General features: G+C 45.0%; 1 protein-coding gene across 2 annotated transcripts in view; it reads left to right on the top strand.

The window, feature by feature from the left end:
• LOC124615470 (G1/S-specific cyclin-E) overlaps positions 1–20760 on the top strand; it is a 180914-nt gene that overhangs the window by 25600 nt on the left and 134554 nt on the right. The window contains exon 1 of one of the 2 annotated variants that reach the window (XM_047143386.1): positions 15208–15357. The exons of the other annotated variant lie outside the window; for it this stretch is intronic. The gene's annotated coding sequence lies outside the window, so the exon portion shown is untranslated. Of the gene's footprint in view, positions 1–15207; positions 15358–20760 lie in introns of those variants that run through there. 2 annotated transcript variants of the gene reach the window in all.

Genomic DNA, 20760 nt, shown 5'->3' with positions numbered 1-20760 from the left:
GTGCTCAGAGCCATTTTGAACCGGCTCTTGCACTGTTGGGTCAGGCAACGGACTGCTGTTCATCACGGCTATTCCCTGGCACCCTTCTCTCCAACCGGTCTTCGAATCCTTGGGTATTACTTCATCCGTCTTAAACGGTTTTCCAGATTTGAGAAAATATTGGTGTATGGGTAGGGTATGATTGTCTCTGACTGATTTAGCTAACCGATGAGGTGCTGTTTGTCGTCGGATACTTGGAGGGTTAATACGTGCTACAACTGGAAGCCAAGGAATGGTGCTTATACCAGTGGTCCCGAGATTACCCCCATGGTTTCATGGAACTGGATGTCAACCTTTTCTGTGTGGATACGCCTGGCCCACACTAGCGCACAGTACTCACCAACACTATGTACAAGAGCCAACGCTGAACTGCGTAACGTAGCCGCTGAGCTGCCCCAGATTGTTCCTGCTAGCTTTTCTATTATATTATTTCTTGTTTTCATTTTCAGGACTACGTCTTCCAAGAGGCAGAGCTCAGTCGTGTCTAATTGCTTAGACCATTGCATTTAGATTTAGTTCTCTGTTTGCTTTCCTTTTGTTTAGGTGCATTACTATAATTACAATTTTTGTTGGGTTGATGATTAAATGCCACTCACTGTAGTATTTTGCAAGGGTTTCGACATCAGGGTTTCTGCATGAGCGTTAAGTAATTCTTCTAATTTCTCGAAAGACTTTGCTTGTACTGCTGTTTCGTCGTATGCAAAGATCTGTGAATTTAAAACTATGATGTCAGACATATAGAGACTGAAGAGAGATGTTGCAAAAACTGACCCTTGCGGTATTCCATTTTTCAGAACCTTGTGATGGCTCACTCTCCCATTTAGTTCTACTGTAAATTTCCGTTCTCTTATTCCATGCTACTTTACACACACCTATTTTTACGTACGCTAGTCTATGCTGTGCAGACGTCTTCTTGCAATCTGCATCCATCTGAGTCCGTTTACTGCATTCAAATCTCGGTCTCCCTTCACAGTTTTTTGCCACACTCACACACACGCTGCTTTCCTTTCCTTTCTGAACTGACGATTCCTTGATGCCTCAGAACGTGTCCTATCTACCGATTCCTTCTTTTAGTCAGATTGCTCCATAAATTCCTTTTGCCCCTGTTCGACTCAGTATCTGCTCACTAGTTGTTCGATCTCTCCATCTAATCTTAACTATTATAGTGTTGTTGTGGTCTCCAGTCCTGAGACTGGTTTGATGCAGCTCTCCATGCTACTCTATCCTGTGCAAGCTTCTTCATCTCCCAATACTTACTGCAACCTACATCCTTCTGAATCTGCATAGTGTAATCATCTCTTGGTCTCCCTCTACGATTTTTACCCTCCACGCTGCCCTTCAATACTAAATTGGTGATCCCTTGATGCCTCAGAACATGTCCTACCAACCGATCCCTTCTTCTAGTCAAGTTGTGCCACTAACTCCTCTTCCCCCCAATTCTATCCAATACCTCCTCATTAGTTATGTGATCTACCCATCTTATCTTCAGCATTCTCCTGTAGCACCACATTTCGAAAGCTTCTATTCTCTACTTTTCTAAACTATTTATCGTCCATGTTTCACTTCCATACATGGCCACACTCCATACAAATACTTTCAGAAACGACCTCCTGACACTTAAATCTATACTCGATGTTAACAAATTTCTCTTCTTCAGAAACGCTTTCCTTGCCGTTGCCAGTCTACATTTTATATCCTCTCTACTTCGGCCATCATCAGCTATTTTGCTCCCCAAATAGCAAAACTCCTTTACTACTTTAAGTGTCTCGTTTCCTAATCTAATTCCCTCAGCATCACCCGATTTAATTCGACTACATTCCATTACCCTCGTTTTGCTTTTGTTGATGTTCATCTTATATCCTCCGTTCAAGACACTGTCCATTCCGTTCAACTGCTCTTCCAAGTCCTTTGCTGTCTGTGACAGAATTACAATGTCATCGGCGAACCTCAACGTTTTTATTTCTTCTCCATGGATTTTAATACCTATTCCGAATTTTTCTTTTCTTTCCTTTACTGCTTGCTCAATATACAGATTGAATAACATCGGGGAGAGGCTACAACCCTGTCTCACTCCCTTCCCAACCACTGCTTCCCTTTCATGCCCCTCGACTCTTATAACTGCCATCTGGTTTCTGTACAAATTGTAGCACCACATTTCAAAAGCTTTTATTTTCTTCCTTCCTTGAACTGTTTATGGTACACCTTTACCTCGCGTACAACCCTACATTCCAGAGAAATACCTTTAGAAAAGAACCGCGTTTTCAGCCAGTCGGCAGACAGCTGCCGGTTTAGGTTGCCGGCCCGTTGCATTTGTTTTCAGTCGTTCTGTGTGGTGACGCCCGACACTTCAGCCCCTACCCGTGGTCCCACCGTCCTCCAACCGCTTTCCATATATGAGAAGGCACTAAGATGTTGGCTGTCAAGCCTCATCACAGAAAGCGGATGTTGGAGACTTGCCAGCTCTGCAAAGCAGGACAGAATGTAATCTGTGCTATATGGACGGCCGAGTACAACGATGGTGCAGGCGCAAGTCTTTTAGAGCACGTCGTTCAGTACACACTGTGGAACATGAGGCTCTGCAGCAGACGAAGAACGTCTGCACAGAGGGGACTGAAGAGAACCGCAACGTGCAGCTGCACGCTATTCCGCGCACGGCGCAACTCTGAAATGAGAAACTGCAGGTGCCGTGTGCTAGCTCGGAGGAAAGGAAATACGTTTGGTCGCAGCGGAGTATCTTTTGGCTACACTCGGCTTGTCGGCCACAGATTCAAACTCAGAGGAAGATGTGGTTCTCCATTAATGAACACGAATGAGAAAACGAAGAAAATTCTTGATTCGTCAGTTCATCCAAACAAACATAAACTGAAGGAGATGTAACAGACAGATTCGAAATTCATAACAATTTATCGAATGACTGAACACTGTTACAGGGATTTGGCACAGTTGATATTCTCCGCTATAGCAAGCATTTACTTCTACACTGCTCAGCGAAAGTTTAAATACTATCGTAAAATGTAGTCTACTTTACCAGAGGTCTCATTGACCTAGGCACTTCATGCATCATCCAGTTAGAGCCCATAAACTGGATGGTGTTTACTACTGATATGATGGGAGTAGACAACATCCCATTATAACTAATGATAGCCTTGGGAGAACCAGGCCTAACAAAACTCTACCATCTACTGAGCAAGATGTATGAGACAGACGAAATACCCTCAGACTTCAAGAAAAATATAATAATTACAATCCCAAAGAAAGCAGGTGTTGACAGTTGTGAAAATTACCCAACTATCAGTTTAATAAGCCACGGCTGCAAAATACTAACACGAATTCTTTACAGACGAATGGAAAAACTGGAAAATAGATTAAGGAAAGACAAACCTACGTTTCTAGCATTTGTAGACTTAGAGAAAGCTTTTGACAGTGTTGACTGGAATACTCTCTTTCAAATTCTGAGGGTGACAGGGGTAAAATACACGGAGCGAAAGGCTATTTACAATTTGTACAGAAACCAGATAGCAGTTACAAGAGTCGAGGGACATGAAAGGGAAGCAGTGCTTGGGAAGGGAGTGAGACAGGGTTGTAGCCTATCCCCGATATTTTTCAATCTGTATATTGAGCAAGCAGTAAAGGAAACAAAAGAAAAATTCGAAATAGGAATTAAAATCCATGGAGAAGAAATAAAAAATTTGAGGTTCGCCGACGACATTGTAATTCTGTCAGAGACAGCAAAGGACCTGGAGGAGCAGTTGAACGGAATGGACAGTGTCTTGAAAGGAGGGTATAAGATGAACATCAACAAAAGCAAAACGAGGATCATGGAATGTAGTCGAATTAAATCGGGTGATGCTGAGGGAATTAGATTAGGAAATGAGACACTTAAAGTAGTAAAGGAGTTTTGCTATTTGGGGAGCAAAATAACTGATGATGGTCGGAGTAGAGAGGATATAAAATGTAGACTGGCAATGGCAAGGAAAGCGTTTCTGAAGAAGAGAAATTTGTTAACATCGAGTATAGATTTAAGTGTCAGGAAGTCGTTTCTGAAAGTATTTGTGTAGAGTGTAGCCATGTATGGAAGTGAAACGTGGACGATAAATAGTTTAGGCAAGAAGAGAATAGAAGCTCTCGAAATGTGGTGCTACAGAAGAACGCTGAAGATTAGATGGGTAGATCACATAAATAATGAGGAGGTATTGAATGGAATTGGAGAGAAAAGAAATTTGTGGCACAACTTGACTAGAAGAAGTGATCGACTGGTAGGGCATATTCTGAGGCATCAAGGGATCACCAATTTAGTATTGTAGGGCAGCGCGGAGAGTAAAAATCGTAGAGGTAGACCAAGAGATGAATACACTAAACAGATTCAGAAGGATGTAGGTTGCAGTAGGTACTGGGAAATGAAGAAGCTTGCACAGGATAGAGAAGCATGGAGAGCTGGATCAAACCAGTCTCTGGACTGCAGACCACAACAACAACATGCTTTGTGGCCGTTTCCCAGGCATGTAAACATAGTGCTGCCGCAGCAACACACGGAGAACAGTCCAGTATCAAAAAACAGCTTCATTCAGTTTGTGTTCACGACTGCAGTAGCATGCCACGTAGAGCCATGCAACACTTCGATAGAGTCCAGATAGCGGCTTTACTTTCAGCAGGTCATACACAGCAAAGTGCAGCCCATCGGTTAGATGTCAGTCAAAGCGGTGTATTTAAGGTGTGAAGAAAGTACAGAGAGGCGAGAAATGTGAACGACAGACCTCACAGTGGTCGTCCTCGTATGACAACACTAATGCAGGATCGTTTCCTCCAATTGTCGGCTCGCAGCCGCCCAACACCAACTGCCAGAAATATTGGAAATGAATTGACCCGGGCAACAGAGATTCGTATCTCAGTCCAAACAGTGCGTAGAAGATTTCACCAGGGTGGACTTCATTCCAGAAGACCAATGAACATTGGACCACAGCAAAATGGAGTAATTTCATGTTTGCTGACGAGACAAGGATTGGTCTGCGGCCGGACACAAGACATGTTAGGATTCGGAGAAGTCCTAGACGACCCAGGAACGCCGATACGTTCAGGAAGTCCACCCGTTTGCAGGTGGAAGTGTAATGTTCTGGGCGGCAATAATGATGAGACGGCAGACCCCGCTAATTCCCATGTACGGCAATCTGACTGGTCCATAATACATCCAAGAGGTCCTCCAAACGATTGTAAGGCCCTACAGACGTGAAATCGGAGACAACTTGATCCTAGTCGATGGCAATGCGAGGTCTCGGTATCTTCAAAGAAGCAACATCAACCGAATGCATTGGCCTGCACAGTCCCCAGCCATGACTTCAATTGAGCACACATGGGACCTATTGAAGGTGCTCACTGCAGAGCGTCCGAATCCACCTGAGAATCTTCAGGACCTCAGTGAAGCTGCCATTGAGGAGTGCGACCTCACACCTTAAGATACAGTTGATGGCCTCATCCAGAGCTTGCCTCACTGAGTGGAAGAACTCATCCGTGAGTGAGGAGGATACTCACTACTAGAGACTGGTAATCGTCATCATGAGATAAAGATTTTCACTGTTTTTGTTTCCAAGATGTACACTTGGGAGAGAGGCTGCTTTGTTTCGTAATGATTTTTTGTAGCTAACCAAAATCTTTCTTCTTTTCGGAGGGAATTATGTTTAATTTGTTAATAAGGTACTGTAGAAACCTCAATGGATGTGCTATAAGAAGTCGTTGTAGTAAACTGTATGTTATTTCAAAATGGTTCAAATTGCTCTAAGCACTACAAGACTTAACATCTGAGGTCATGAGTCCCCTAGACTTAGAACTACTTAAACCGACCTAACCAAAGGACATCACACAAATCCATGCCCGAGGCAGGATTCGAACCTGCGACCGTAGCAGCAGCGCGGTTCAGGACTGAAGCGCTTAGAACCGCTCGGCTACAGCGGCCGACTATGTTATTTCAAACTTTTATTGCGTATTTTAAAGAACCAAATATCTTGAGACTTATATACACGGAAGTGTGCTGATGCTTTGTGCACGTTAAATCATTTGTATGTCAGCACGATTGTGCTGACAGGTACTGGAGATCTGAGCCTTTTCTGTTGCTCTTCGGCTATTTCCACTGTTCGTATTGACAATGTTAATTTTACAGAACGACATACGCTGCTAGTCGCGCAAAAGAATACTCCAAGTATTATTTATATTTTTTATACGTTTGCTCCCATTTTATTTTGAACAGTAGATGTACAATACACCACATACGTGTCGCCCGCCCGGTTTGCCGAACGGTCTAACGCACCGCTTTCTGGAGCGGGAAGGAGCGCCTGGTCCCCGGCACGAATCCGCTCGGCGGACTTGTGTCGAGATCCGATGAGCCGGCCAGTCTGTGGATGGCTTTTAGGCGGTTTCCAGTCTGCCTCGGCGAATGCGGGCTGGTTCCCCTTATTCCGCCTCAGCTACACTACGTCGGCGATTGCTGCGCAAACAAGTTCTCCACGTACGCGTACACCACCATTACTCTACCACGCAAACATAGGGGTTACACTCGTCTGGTGTGAGACGTTCCCTGGGGGTGTCCACCGGGAGCCGAACCGCACAATAACCCTGGGTTCGGTGTGGGGCGGCGGAGGGGTGAAGTGGACTGTGGTAGTCGTCGTGGGGTTATGGACCACTGCGGCTGCGGCGGGGACGGAGCCTCTCCCTCGTTTCTAGTTCCCCGGTTAACATACAACAACATACGTGTCACATGAAATTCATTTCCCACTTCACACCACACTTTCTCTGTCAAATATTTCCTGCATTAGCCTCGGAACTCGCAGTTGTGTAAAGTGGGGCGTTTGTCCACTTCCAGCGCAAAGCTAATGCTCACAACCGGCTCGTTCAACTTCGAATCAAATAAAATACAGCTGTGCTCGAAGACTCGAGGCAACTCAGATCGCTTGGCAACGTGGCCTCCGAGTCGCTGTCAGCTGGTTGGCAACGCGTCGCAAGCGATTTAACTGGTGAGTCACCTTGCATTCGCGCCGTTGGCGGGTACCTGTTTAACTACACGGAAAAAGATTCGCAGTCGGCCGCTTACCAACTCGCATCGGCTATGGGTTTCATTTGAGTCGCTCCGTTTGAGGAGAGCCTAAAATTACCATATTGACCCACCTATATCGTCAGTTATGGTTGCCTTATCGTAAAGGGAGACCTAGAGATGAATACACTAAGCAGATTCAGAAGGATGTAGGCTGCAGTAGGTACTGGGAGATGAAGAAGCTTGCACAGGATAGAGTAGCATGGAGAGCTGCGTCAAACCAGTCTCAGGACTGAAGACCACAACAACAACAACATGGTTGCCTTGGGCATGGGATCATCGACATTGAACCGTAGACCAATGGAAAGTGGCGCCTGATGAATCACGTTTATCGTTACACTGCTTCGATTGTCGTGTTAGGATACATCGTCACCCAGGAGAACGGCTGCTCCATACACCCTCCACTCCACGGACGCAGGCTGGCGAGTACAGTGTTATGTTATGGTGGATATACAACTGTGTCACCATGGGACCTGTGGACTGCGTGAACATTACTGCGGACCATTTGTATCCTTGATGTCGGCGATGGCATCGTCCAGCAGGTTAATTGTCCGTGTAATAGGCCAGAATCGTGCGCCAACGGTTTGAGGAACATGACAGACAATTTATATTGTTGTCTTGGCAAGCAAATTCGCCTGATGTAAACCCAGGGATGAGATCTGGGACGAAATCTGGTGCCAGCTGCGTGCCCACAGACCACGTGTCCATAATTTGGAGTGATTGCGTGAACTGTGTGTACACAACAACTGGTGCCAAGTAGCTCCAACAACCAACAACGACTTGCGGAATTGCTGCCACGCAAAATCGCTGCTCTAATGGGTTCGAGAAGTGGACTAACACGCACTTTGACTCGTCCACGTACTAAATACACACTTTACATCCTAAATATATGCAGAACAAAGGAAAAAAAGAAAGAAAGCAACCTCATAATAAGGTCGCAGCAGGTAGGGGACACAAAATCGCTCGAAGTTTATCACACAACACTATGGGGGGAATGCTCTGTTGTGGAGCTACAATCATAAAACTGCAACCAATTAGCGACGATTTCGAGGAAGTCAGACTTTGTGAAGAGCTGGTAGCAAGATGGTGGAGGCCGCTCCGCGACAAACATTCGCATAACGCCAGGAGGACGTTTAATCACGGATACAATCGTTCTGACGATGTTGGAAGCAAAAATTCAAGTATTTACCCTAAAAAATAAGAGTATTTAAAAGTTAATTTGTGTTTCATTTTTCATCATTGTCTTAGATTGTACTTTGTTATCTACTTCGTAGACTCAAGGTTCAGTCGTGTACCCTGCATCTACATCTACGTCTACGTGATTAGTCTGCTATTCACAGTGAAGTACCTGGCAGAGGGTTCAATGAACCACCTTCAAGCTGTCTCTACCGTTCCACTCTCGAACGGCACGCGGGAAAAACGAGCACTTAAATTTTTCTGTGCGAGCCCTGATTTCTCTTATTTTATCGTGATGATCATTTCTCCCTATGTAGGTTGGTGCCAACAGAATGTCTTCGCAATCGGAGGAGACAACTGGCGATTGAAATTTCACGAGGAGATCCCGTCGCAACGAAAAACGCCTTTGTTTTAATTTTTGCCACTCCAGTTCACGTGTCGTATCTGTGGCTCTATCTCGCCTATTTCGAGGTGATACAAAACGAGCTGCCCTTCTTTGAACTTTTTCGATGTCATCCGCCAGTCCCACCTGATGCGGATCCCACACCGCACCGCAATACTCCAGAATAGGGCGGACAAGCGTGGTGTAAGCAGTCTCTTTAGTAGACCTGTTGCACCTTCTAAGTGTTCTACCAATGAATAGCAGTCTTAGGTTTGCTCCACCCACAACATTATCTATGTCATCGTTCCAATTTAAGTTATCACCAACTGGAATTAAAACACGTGACCTCCAGATATCATCTTCATAAACTTCGTACCTTACAGTTCCATATGTCGAGCGCCTTACGGTGGTGCTCTTTTCCAAGTGAATGTTAACGACTTAATGGCGTTATGGCTTAATGCTGTTGATTAAAAAAAAAATGGATCAAATGGCTCCGAGCACTATGGGACTTAACATCTGAGGTCATCAGTCCCCTAGAACTTAGAACTACTTAAACCTAACTAACCTAAGGACATCACACACATCCATGCCCGGGGCAGGATTCGAACCTGCGGCCGTAGCGGTCGCGCGGTTCCACACTGAAGCGCCTAGAACCGCTCGGCCACATCGGCCGGCCTGTTGATTAAATAGTCGAGCTCTACCCATTATAAATCACAGAAAAATGCGTCCAACAAAATCAGCCGTGGATAGGAATTTAAAGTTTGATTCTCTTTGACGATTTAGACTGAACAATTAAAATGAGTTAATCTGAACAGTTATGTAGTAGTTGGAGGAAGCTGGATTAAATGCACATTTCTAACGCCGTTATGTGACTGTAAGCGAAATATGGATTCACCGTCGCACCCTGGTGACAAAACTACAGTCACAGTGGCAAGCGAAAAGAACATTTAGATTCCAAGCTTGCTATGGAGCAACATTCCATTTATCTGGTAACGTTAATCGCCATAACGCGAAAACTTGGGGCACTGAACGTCCTCATTAAATTGTGGCGCATGAACGCGATTCGCCGAAGTAAATGTTTTCTGTGCAGTGTCACAGAAGATGCTATATAGGCCGTTTTTCTCCTATAACGGGTACCTCCTATCTTAATATGTTCCAGATGCGGTTGTTTTCACGACGGACTGCTGATTACGAGACTTTAATCTTCCTTCAAGACAGGCCACACTCTCATTGGAGCATCGATTAAAAAATATATATACACTCCTGGAAATGGAAAAAAGAACACATTGACACCGGTGTGTCAGACCCACCATACTTGCTCCGGACACTGCGAGAGGGCTGTACAAGCAATGATCACACGCACGGCATAGCGGACACACCAGGAACCGCGGTGTTGGCCGTCGAATGGCGCTAGCTGCGCAGCATTTGTGCACCGCCGCCGTCAGTGTCAGCCAGTTTGCCGTGGCATACGGAGCTCCATCGCAGTCTTTAACACTGGTAGCATGCCGCGACAGCGTGGACGTGAACCGTATGTGCAGTTGACGGACTTTGAGCGAGGGCGTATAGTGGGCATGCGGGAGGCCGGGTGCACTTACCGCCGAATTGCTCAACACGTGGGGCGTGAGTTCTCCACAGTACATCGATGTTGTCGCCAGTGGTCGGCGGAAGGTGCACGTGCCCGTCGACCTGGGACCGGACCGCAGCGACGCACGGATGCACGCCAAGACCATAGGATCCTACGCAGTGCCGTAGGGGACTGCACCGCCACTTCCCAGCAAATTAGGGACACTGTTGCTCCTGGGGTATCGGCGAGGACCATTCGCAACCGTCTCCATGAAGCTGGGCTACGGTCCCGCACATCGTTAGGCCGTCTTCCGCTCACGCCCCAACATCGTGCAGCCCGCCTCCAGCGGTGTCGCGACAGGCGTGAATGGAGGGACGAATGGAGACGTGTCGTCTTCAGCGATGAGAGTCGCTTCTGCCTTGGTGCCAATGATGGTCGTATGCGTGTTTGGCGCTGTGCAGGTGAGCGCCACAATCAGGACTGCATACGACCGAGGCACACAGGGCCAACACCCGGCATCATGGTGTGGGGAGCGATCTCCTACACTGGCCGTACACCACTGGTGATCGTCGAGGGGACACTGAATAGTGCACGGCACATCCAAACCGTCATCGAACCCATCGTTCTACCATTCCTAGACCGGCAAGGAAACTTGCTGTTCCAACAGGACAATGCACGTCCGCATGTATCCCGTGCCACCCAACGTGCTCTAGAAGGTGTACGTCAACTACCCTGGCCAGCAAGATCTCCGGATCTGTCCCCCATTGAGCATGTTTGGGACTGGATGAAGCGTCGTCTCACGCGGTCTGCACGTCCAGCACGAACGCTGGTCCAACTGAGGCGCCAGGTGGAAATGGCATGGCAAGCCGTTCCACAGGACTACATCCAGCATCTCTACGATCGTCTCCATGGGAGAATAGCAGCCTCCATTGCTGCGAAAGGTGGATATACACTGTACTGGTGCCGACATTGTGCATGCTCTGTTGCCTGTGTCTATGTGCCTGTGGTTCTGTCAGTGTGATCATGTGATGTATCTGACCCCAGGAATGTGTCAATAAAGTTTCCCCTTCCTGGGACAATGAATTCACGGTGTTCTTATTTCAATTTCCAGGAGTGTATTTATTGGCATTCAGGACGTTTCCATACAGCCATATCAACTGTGGAATGTCAGTTATGACGATAGGAACGTAAGGACGACACAACACCCAGTCCGCGAGCGGTGAAAATCTCCGACGCGATCGGGAGTCAAACCCGGAACCCTTCGGCAGGCAATCCAGTGCGCTGACCGCGCAGCTACCGAGGCGGACTAGCACCGATGTTCGTCGCTACCTAAACGACGAACTTCCGCATCACTGGATTGGGCGTAGCGGTGACGATGATGTGACTCTAATCCCTTCTCCGCCCAGGTCGTCTGCCCTTACGTCTTGTGACTTTTCCCTTCAGTGGTACATTAAGGACTGTGCTCATGTATCCCCACTGCTGTGAGCACTGGAACACGTCAGAGAAACTGCTAACAAGACGGAAAACCCGGTAAAGTGAATAACCGAACTGTGATAACAGGATTGTTGAGAGGACATTGTGCATTTCTCAGTGGAGTGCGTAATATGTGACAAAGAGCAAAACACGGAAGGAAATTCTTGGTCACTCTCCCAATGGTTAGTTCTAAGTTCTTTGAACAATCGATGGTGACTCTACCGCTAGCTCAAAATAGTAACCATTTGGCTAGAGTGAGTGTTCACGTGAAGGAGAGAATGGGAATAATTTCAGGAGAATGGAGGCCCACACAGTGCGTACGATTTCCTGACCTAGCGCACAACGAACTCCCCAGATTTAGAAAATAATGCATAAAACGATAAGATCAAGAACAAACGCGAACTTACCATATCAAGATCTCATAGGCATTAACCGCATGAAATTCGCATCCCCAGTAAGCCAAACAAGCGAATCACTAAGGACTTGGGCTAAGAAGAAGATCTAAGTACAGGAAGACGTACGAATCGTTGTCTTGCGACGACCTAACTTGCAGGACGTGAGGCTTCAGTCTCACGATATACTGTAGGTAGCATGAAGAGAATGAGGACAGGAGTGGGCACACGTGTAGCATCTACATCTGCATCTGCATACATACTCCACAAGCTATCATTCTGCGCATGACGGAAGGTTCCTTGTACCACTACCAGTTGTTCCCTTTCCTCTACCGCTGTGGCCGAGTCCGCAACCGCGCAGCTGCTACGGTCGCAGGTTCGAAGCCTGCCTCGGGCATGGATGTGTGTCATGTCCTTAGGTTAGTTAGGTTTAAGTAGTTCTAAGTCTAGCGGACTGATGACCTCAGATGTTAAGTCCCATAGTGCTTTGGGTCATTTGAACCCTTTCCTGTCTCACTCGCAAACGGAGAGAGGAAAATACGACTGCCTCTGCTCCTCCGTACGAGCTCTAATTTCTGTTATCTTGTCTAAGCGGTCCTTAAGCATAATGGCGGCAGTTTCTAGTTTCCTTGACAGTATTTCGCGAAAAGAACGTCTTCTTCCTTCCAGGGCTCCCCACCTAAGTTCACAGAACATTCCTGTAATACTCACTTGTTGATCAAATCTACCGGTAACAAATCTAGCAGCCCGGCTTCGATGTCTTCCTTTAATCCGACCCGCTGGGGATCCCAAACACTCGAGCAGTACTAGAGTGTGAGTCGCACAAGTGTTCTATGCGCCGACTCCTTTATACATGGGTTACTCTTTCCTAAAACTCTCCCAAGAAAGGGAATTCGACAATTTGCCTTCCCTACAACCGACCTTATGAGCTCCTAACTTTTCTAATCGCTTTGCCACTATTCCAACATTACAGGGCTGTTTTCCCACTCAGCTGCTTTAATTTACATTATCTCATATTTGGAGCATGCTGCCACTCAGCACACCAAATAGAAATTGTGTTCAAATCATCCTGTACCCTCCTATAGTTACCCAAAGATGACACTTTGCCATACGCTACGGCATCACCAGCAAACAGCCGCAGGTGGTTGTTCATCCCGTCCGGGAGACCTTTTATGTACGAGGTCTATTCAAAAAAATCCGGATCATTTGTAATTTCGCACCGATGATGCGTCGCAGCGAAATGCGGTTGACATCCCTGCATACGCCTGTGTTTAATGTGTAACTGCCGGAAGTTTCATTGTTGTATGTCTGTTAGCTATCGTTCAGTGCTGTATTGAGCAGAACGTCGTGTCGCAACAGTTTGCGAATTTCGAGATGGCAGAGTCAGAGGAGCAACGGGTCTGCATTAAATTTTGTGTGAATCTCAAGAAAACCTTTACAGAGACACACCAAATGATGCAGAAAACCTACGGTGATGAGTGCTTAAACCGTTCAATCTTCACAATACGTCAGGAAAGGTTCACCAAGACGAAAAAAAATTCGTCAGGTCAGGTCAGGTCAAAAGTCAAGGCCTTCCTGATAGTCTTCTTTGACTTTGAAGGATTAGTTCATCATGAATTCGTGCCACAGGGACGAACTTAATCGATGGTACTATCGGGACGAGTTGCGACGCCTGCGAGAAAATGTGAGAAGGAAACGGCCTGAAATGTGGCGAGACAATTCGCGGCTCTTGCATCACGATAACGCACCACGCGCATTCGTCCCTGCTGGTGCGTGACTATTGAACTGAATACAAAATCACCGTGTTTCCTCATCCTCCGTACCCTCCAGATCTGGAGTGGTTTCCAAAGCTGGAAACCCACTGGAGAGACGAAGATTTCCATCCATAGAGGAGACAAAAGATAATTCGCGGACGCTGCTTCGCGCGATCCAGCAAGAGGCATACCAAAACTGCTTCCGGAAGTGGAAACGGCTTTGGGGGCGTTGTAGCAATTGTGGAGAGCATTTCGAAGGAGACCATACGCAATAAGTAAAAGGTAAGCGTAGAAAAAGTTTCGGAATTTTTCGAGTAGACCTCGGATACAGAGAATTAGAGCGGTACTATCGCACTTCCCTGGGCCACTCCTGATAATACCCCTATGTCTGATGAACACTCGACGTCCAAGACAATGTACTAGGTTCTATTGAAATGGAAAAGAAGACCCTTGCTTCTTAACAGAGCGTAGGGGAACGATGCGGGAGACCCGCACCGCTTTACTAGGCAACGTCCTAGTGGAGGTGGTTTGCCATTGCCTTCCTCCGACCGTAATGGGGATGAATGATGATGATGATGAAGACGACACAACAACACCCAGTCATCTCGAGGCAGGAAAAATCCCTGACCCCGCCGGGGATGGAACCCAGGACCCCGTGTTCGGGACCCTAGCGGACGGTAGGTTCTGTTCCAGGTACTTAAAAATCCTCGAGCCACTCATATAGCGCAGACTCTATTCCGTATACTGGGGGCTTTGTTAACAGTCTGCAGTGCTGCATTACGGCAAAACGCTTTATGGAATCTGTCTGTTGTTCTTCATCCATAATTTGCACGGTATCGTCCAAAAGGACAAAAGCTTTTCAGTTGAAGGAAGTTTATTACATTCGAACTTCTAATATGCCTAAGAATTCTGCATAAAATCGACATTAACCGAATTGGGTGGAAAAAAATTAGTGCAATAGTATAGAACTAGAGGGTCTTTGTTTCACCGTTCTGTCTTTAATGATGTACTGCATGCTTTGTGAGATACATGTGACGCTGAATAGGTGCCATCTATGCTGTATTTGTTTTCTCTATCAGCCACACAAATGTACTTCCTTCGAATGGAAGCAAGGAAGAAAGGCTGCAGCATAGACGATTCGCCTAGTCAAACTTACCCTTTGAGTTCCGGCTTATCGTTGCAGTTATTCACTCTGTTGTGAGGTCCTTCTCGTGTGTGCACAGTCGCTAGGAGAGGAGGCCTTAGCGGTTTTCTTGTCGCGGACCTCTGCGATAAGAACCCAGCGCTGATATTCGAGCGGACGAGCTGGCAGACGACGGGCTATAAGTTCCTGCTGTGTTCTCGCTACACTGCTACAGCAGCGCTTCAGCGCTAAGCTGGCGCCTCATGAAAACACTCCACTATGCGCTGTACCTGAGATCATACGGGGACGCAGCATACTCCTCGTTTCATAGGATGTTCTCCTTGCGACTGGAAAGCATCTCCAGTGCATCATCCAGGTATGTAGTCAAAGCGCTTGTTTTGTCCTGAGGCGTTTGCGTCAATGAATCATCTGACGGCGGTCGAGAGCGACAATTCGAGATATTCCAGCAATTTCACACTTTCCAGTTTGGTCTCTGTGTAAATGTTCAACTAGAAGTGAAGAAAACGTGATGAACCGTAATGAAACTCTCGTGACAAATAAGAAAGTCTGCTAGACTGCATCCCCCGCTCTTCGTAGCCGTCGCCTCCTCTATTGGGCTATCTGATCCCAAATGCCTATCGCTTTCACTGTCACTGCTGTTTCCTCCTATTACTTCCGAACATCACGGCCAGAGGTTCTCCCACAGGGTGTGTGGGAATAGCGCGACTGGGGGAATAGATTATGTGGGGATGATATGATAAAACTGGTCTGAAATACCGAGTCTGTAATTTATTGAAATAATCAGCAACCAGACGACAAAAAAATTATTTCCTTGCCCGGTTTCAGGCATTTAGTGCTCTTCTTCAGAAGGATACACAGGAAAGTATACCACAAATAAGTAGAAGTTGGATAAGAATATTAAAATTTAGGAACGAAAAGTTTAAAAATTCTAAACATTTAAAGATAAAAAATTGTATATACTTATACACATCACATCATTTGCGAGTGTCATAAATAAGATGCATGCAATATACTGCTGTGGTCCTAAAAAAATACAAGAACCACATGTAATACAATAATGAATCCCTTAATGCAAATAGAGCTCGTAAATGCTTACATGTAGTTCATAGTGCCCGTACAGAAATGGTATAAGGAGGCCAAAGTACAAGTGCAGACATCGTGGACTCCGAGTGGGAGTAAAAGTACGACAAAATAATCAAACAAAACCTTACACAACCATAGTCGTCATAAAGCATAAACGAGAATGTAAGGGCGCCTAAGCAACATAATAAGTAATACATTAAAACCTAATGATAAATAATGATGTCTGCATTTGTTGTTTGGCTTCCATTTTTGTTCAGACACTATACACCACACGTAATCATTTACGAGCTCTTTTTGTATTAATGGATTCATTACTGTATTTCATGCAGTACTTGTATTTTTTAAGGACCGCAGCAATACACAGCACGTTTCTTATTTTTGACACTCGCAAATAATGCTATAGTTACAAGTGTGTACCATTTTTGTTCTAAATTTAAAAAATTAAGTATTTCGTTCCTATTAAGTATTTCGTTCCTAAGTTTTAATATTGTTGGCTACCTTCTACTTATTTGTGGCATATATTTCTGTACAGCCTTCTGAAGAAGGGCACTAATTGCCTGAAACCGGTTAAGGAAATAAAATTTATTTTGTGCAACTGGTTGTTGATTATTTCAATGAATACAACTACAGTTGTGGAAGATGGATAAAATACTGAACCGGTAGTGTAACGAACATTTAGTGACAAATGAAAACTTGTGCCAGACTCCATTCACTTCATTAAAATTAATTTAATTCAACCTTAAATTGTATCTGTCGATCTTTGTCCTCTCTCTTCATTGCGTTTTCTGTTTGCGTAATTCATTTGAACAGTATAACATATGTCATAAATTCTGTAGGTCTACTGATCTAGGTATCTAGAGAAGTGGCACGTTGGTGATACACAGGATTCGCAGTGGGGTGGTCTACTACGGTTCAAATCTTCGTCCGGCCATTAGGATTAAAGTTTACCGTAATTTCCCCAAATTATTTTAGAGCGATGTCGGGACTGCTCTTTTCTTATCGTTCATCAGTCCGAGCGTAAGCTCCGTCTCAAGTTACCTGGTCGTCGAAGAGACGTTAGATTTTAATCTTCCTTTCCGAACGTTGTGGTGGAGTGTTTACGATATTACATTCACATTCAGGATCTCGTGGAGTTTAAATCCACGTAGAAGTACAGAGTTTTTTCTTTTCTTGTAGCCTTCCTAATTGCCTACCTTCCTATTAAGCTCCTATGACCTGCTCGCTGACGAGACGTTAAACCGTAATTTCCTATTTCCTTTCGAAATCCAGTCCAGAACTTCAGATGCTGCGAGATATGCAGTCTGGACCTAAGTCATAATTACGAAATTAAGTGTTTTAAGAAAATAATTATTGTACCGTTTCATACAAACATTTTCCGCTCTCGGCTCCAAGGTTTTTATGTACAATACTTCTGTATTCCGCAAAACACTTTCAAACATTTTCTGGAGGTCGTGAAATGTTAAGTCATAATTACGAAATTAAGTGTTTTAAGAAAATAATTATTGTACCGTTTCATACAAACATTTTCCGCTCTCGGCTCCAAGGTTTTTATGTACAATACTTCTGTATTCCGCAAAACACTTTCAAACATTTTCTGGAGGTCGTGAAATGTTTGGTAAAGAAACATTGGAATTACTGTCCTGTTGCACAGAACAATATAGAGGAGAAAGTGCAAATATGGGCTACTTATTTTGTTTCTGACTCAGAGACACTTTCTTTCGGAAAAATTCCAGCTTTTTGATTTTCATTAACAACTATAACAAGTTTACTAAAAGATACGAGATAATTAATATCAGTTATTTATATTTGAAAAAGAAGTTTCGCAAAAGACTCGCAAAATAGCATTAAAAGAATGCTGTGCAAATGTGGACCCTCCCCAAAAGTCACAAAAATCTTTTTAAATGTGTTAATAAAACTGAATAAGGCGATAAAAACGGTATACTAATTTACAGAGAGCATCTTGCATATAAATATTTTTTAATGAACGTCAAATCAAAAATTATTTACAGAAACTTCAAACGTAAACTGCTCTTTCAGCCCCGGTGCATTGTTTAGTGTTCTCACATACTTAACCTGCATTTCTCCGCATCTTGAGAGAATTTTTCATCACTAAACATACAAGTTGCATGCCTCGTGTCTGGTGTGCCCACATCGTTGGTATCCAGGTCATTATTACTGGCTACACGAAGAGGGTCGTGGGAGACTGATGAAGAATCTTATCTTTCCGTGCGTTGAATTTTTCTTTTTCTGAAGGCCTTTGATTTTCCCAATCCTGCCCTTAGCGGGCCTCCAACCACGGAAAGACTCATCTGTCAGTTGAGGCCTCTATTTGAATGCGCTTTTGTCAAGCGGCTTGTTCAACTTACGGCGTTACCGTGATGATGCTTTGGATCCTCAAGTGTTTCTCTTCTTAATATTAGGGACAGCAGAAACGTCGAACGGAGAAACTGCATCTCAAGTCCCCAGGGAATACTGCGCTGTTTAAATAGTGGCCCATATTTACACCAGCCCCACCTAAGCAAGATGACTACCATCACATGTAACATAACGAAGTCCGTGACTGAAACCGTGTTTCTAAAAGTACCTTAGGATTCTAATTTCCTGGTGCCGCAATGTAATTACTTTAAATGAACACTAAGGAAATTGCAAGAAGACGATTTCACATACCCGCCAAAGGTTAGCAGTCGAGAACGAACACCATTTCGCATTATAACCGAAACTGCATCCACACTACTTGAAAGAAAGATGCCAACTGCTCGCTGCTGTATTCAGTCTACAAGCGGCACAGTCCTAGAGTCCTAGACGTCGGTCACCGCCGTCTCCCAGCAGCCCTGGGGACGGCTGCCCCACATGTACAGCTGTGTCCGTTTGTGCACCCCTCTCTCTAATTGTTGATAGCTGTGTCCGTTTGTGCACCCCTCTCTCTAATTGTTGATATGTATATACAGGGTGGTCCATTGATACTGACCGGGCCAAATATCTCATGAAATAAGCGTCAAACGAAAAAATTACAAAGAACGAAACTTGTCTAGCTTGAAGGGGGAAACCAGATGGCGCTATGGTTGGCCCGCTAGATGGCGCTGCCATAGGTCAAACGGATATCAACTGCGTGTTTTTTTTTTAATAGGGATCCACATTTTTATTACATATTCGTGTAGTACATAACGAAATATGAATGTTTAAGTTGGACCACTTTTTTCGCTTTGTGATAGATGGCGTTGTAATAGTCACCTATATGTCGCTCACAATTTTAGACGAACAGTTGGTAACAGTTAGCTTTTTTAAATTAAAATACAAAACGTAGGTACGTTTGAACATTTTATTTCGGTTGTTCCAATGTGATACATGTATCTTTGTATACTTATCATTTCTGAGAACGCATTCTGTTACAGCGTGATTACCTGTAAATGCAACATTAATGCAATAAATGCTCAAAATGAAGTCCGTCAACCTCAATGCATTTGGCAATACGTGTAACGACATTCCTCGCAACAGCGAGTAGTTCGCCTTCCGTAATGTTCGCACATGCATTGACAATGCGCTGACGCAGGCTGTCAGGCGTTGTCGGTGGATCACGATAGCTAATATCCTTCAAATTTCCCCACAGAAAGATATCCAGGGACGCCAGATCCGATGAACGTGCGGGCCATTATATGGTGCTTCGACGACCAATCCACCTGTCATGAAAGATGCAATTCAGTACAGCTTCAACCGCACGCGAGCCATGTGCTGAACATCCATCATGTTGGAAGTACATCGCATTCTGTCATGCAGTGAAAAATCTTGTAGTAACATCGGTAGAACAATACGTAGGAAATCAGCATACATGGCACCATTTAGATTGCCATCGATAAAATGGGGGCCAATTATCCTTCCTCCCATAATGCCGCACCATACATTAACCCGCTAAGGTCGCTGATGTTCCACTTGTCGCAGCCATCGTGGATTTTCCGTCGCTGCTGTTGGTGAATGACGCTTCGTTGCTAAATAGAACGCGTGCAAAAAATCTGTCATCGTCCCGTAATTTCTCTTGTACCCAGTGGCAGAACTGTACGCCATTCAAAGTCGTCGCCATGCAATTCCTGGTGCATAGAAATATGGTACGGGTGCAATCGATATTGATGTAGCATTCTCAACACCGACGTTTTTGAGATTCCCGATTCTCGCGCATTTTGTCTGTTACTGATGTGCGCATTAGCCGCGACAGCAGCTAAAACACCTACTTGGGCATTATCATTTGTTGCAGGTCGTGGTAGACGTTTCACATGTGGCTGAACCCTTCCTGTTTCCTTAAATAACGTAACTATCCGGCGAACGGTCCGGACACTGGATGATGTCGTCCAGGATACCGAGCAGCATACATAGCACATGCCCGTTGGGCACTTTGAGCACAATAACCATACATCAACATGATATCGACCTTTTCCGCAATTGGTAAACGATCTATTTTGACACGGGTAATGTATCACGAAGCAAATACCGTCGGCACTGGCGGAATGTTACGTGATACCACGTACTTATATAGACGTTTGTGACTATTAAAGCGACATCTATCACAAAGCGAAAAAAAAGTGGTCCAACTAAAACATTCATATTTCTTTACGTACTACACGAATCTGTAGTAAAAAATGGGAGTTCCTATTTAGAAAAAACGCAGTTGATATCCGTTTGACCG

The sequence above is a fragment of the Schistocerca americana genome, chromosome 5 (assembly GCF_021461395.2).
Source record: "Schistocerca americana isolate TAMUIC-IGC-003095 chromosome 5, iqSchAmer2.1, whole genome shotgun sequence".
In the NCBI taxonomy this organism is placed as follows: Eukaryota; Metazoa; Arthropoda; class Insecta; order Orthoptera; family Acrididae; genus Schistocerca; species Schistocerca americana.
Note: the sequence above shows the minus strand (reverse complement) of the source record. Positions and strands in the feature narration are given on the sequence as shown.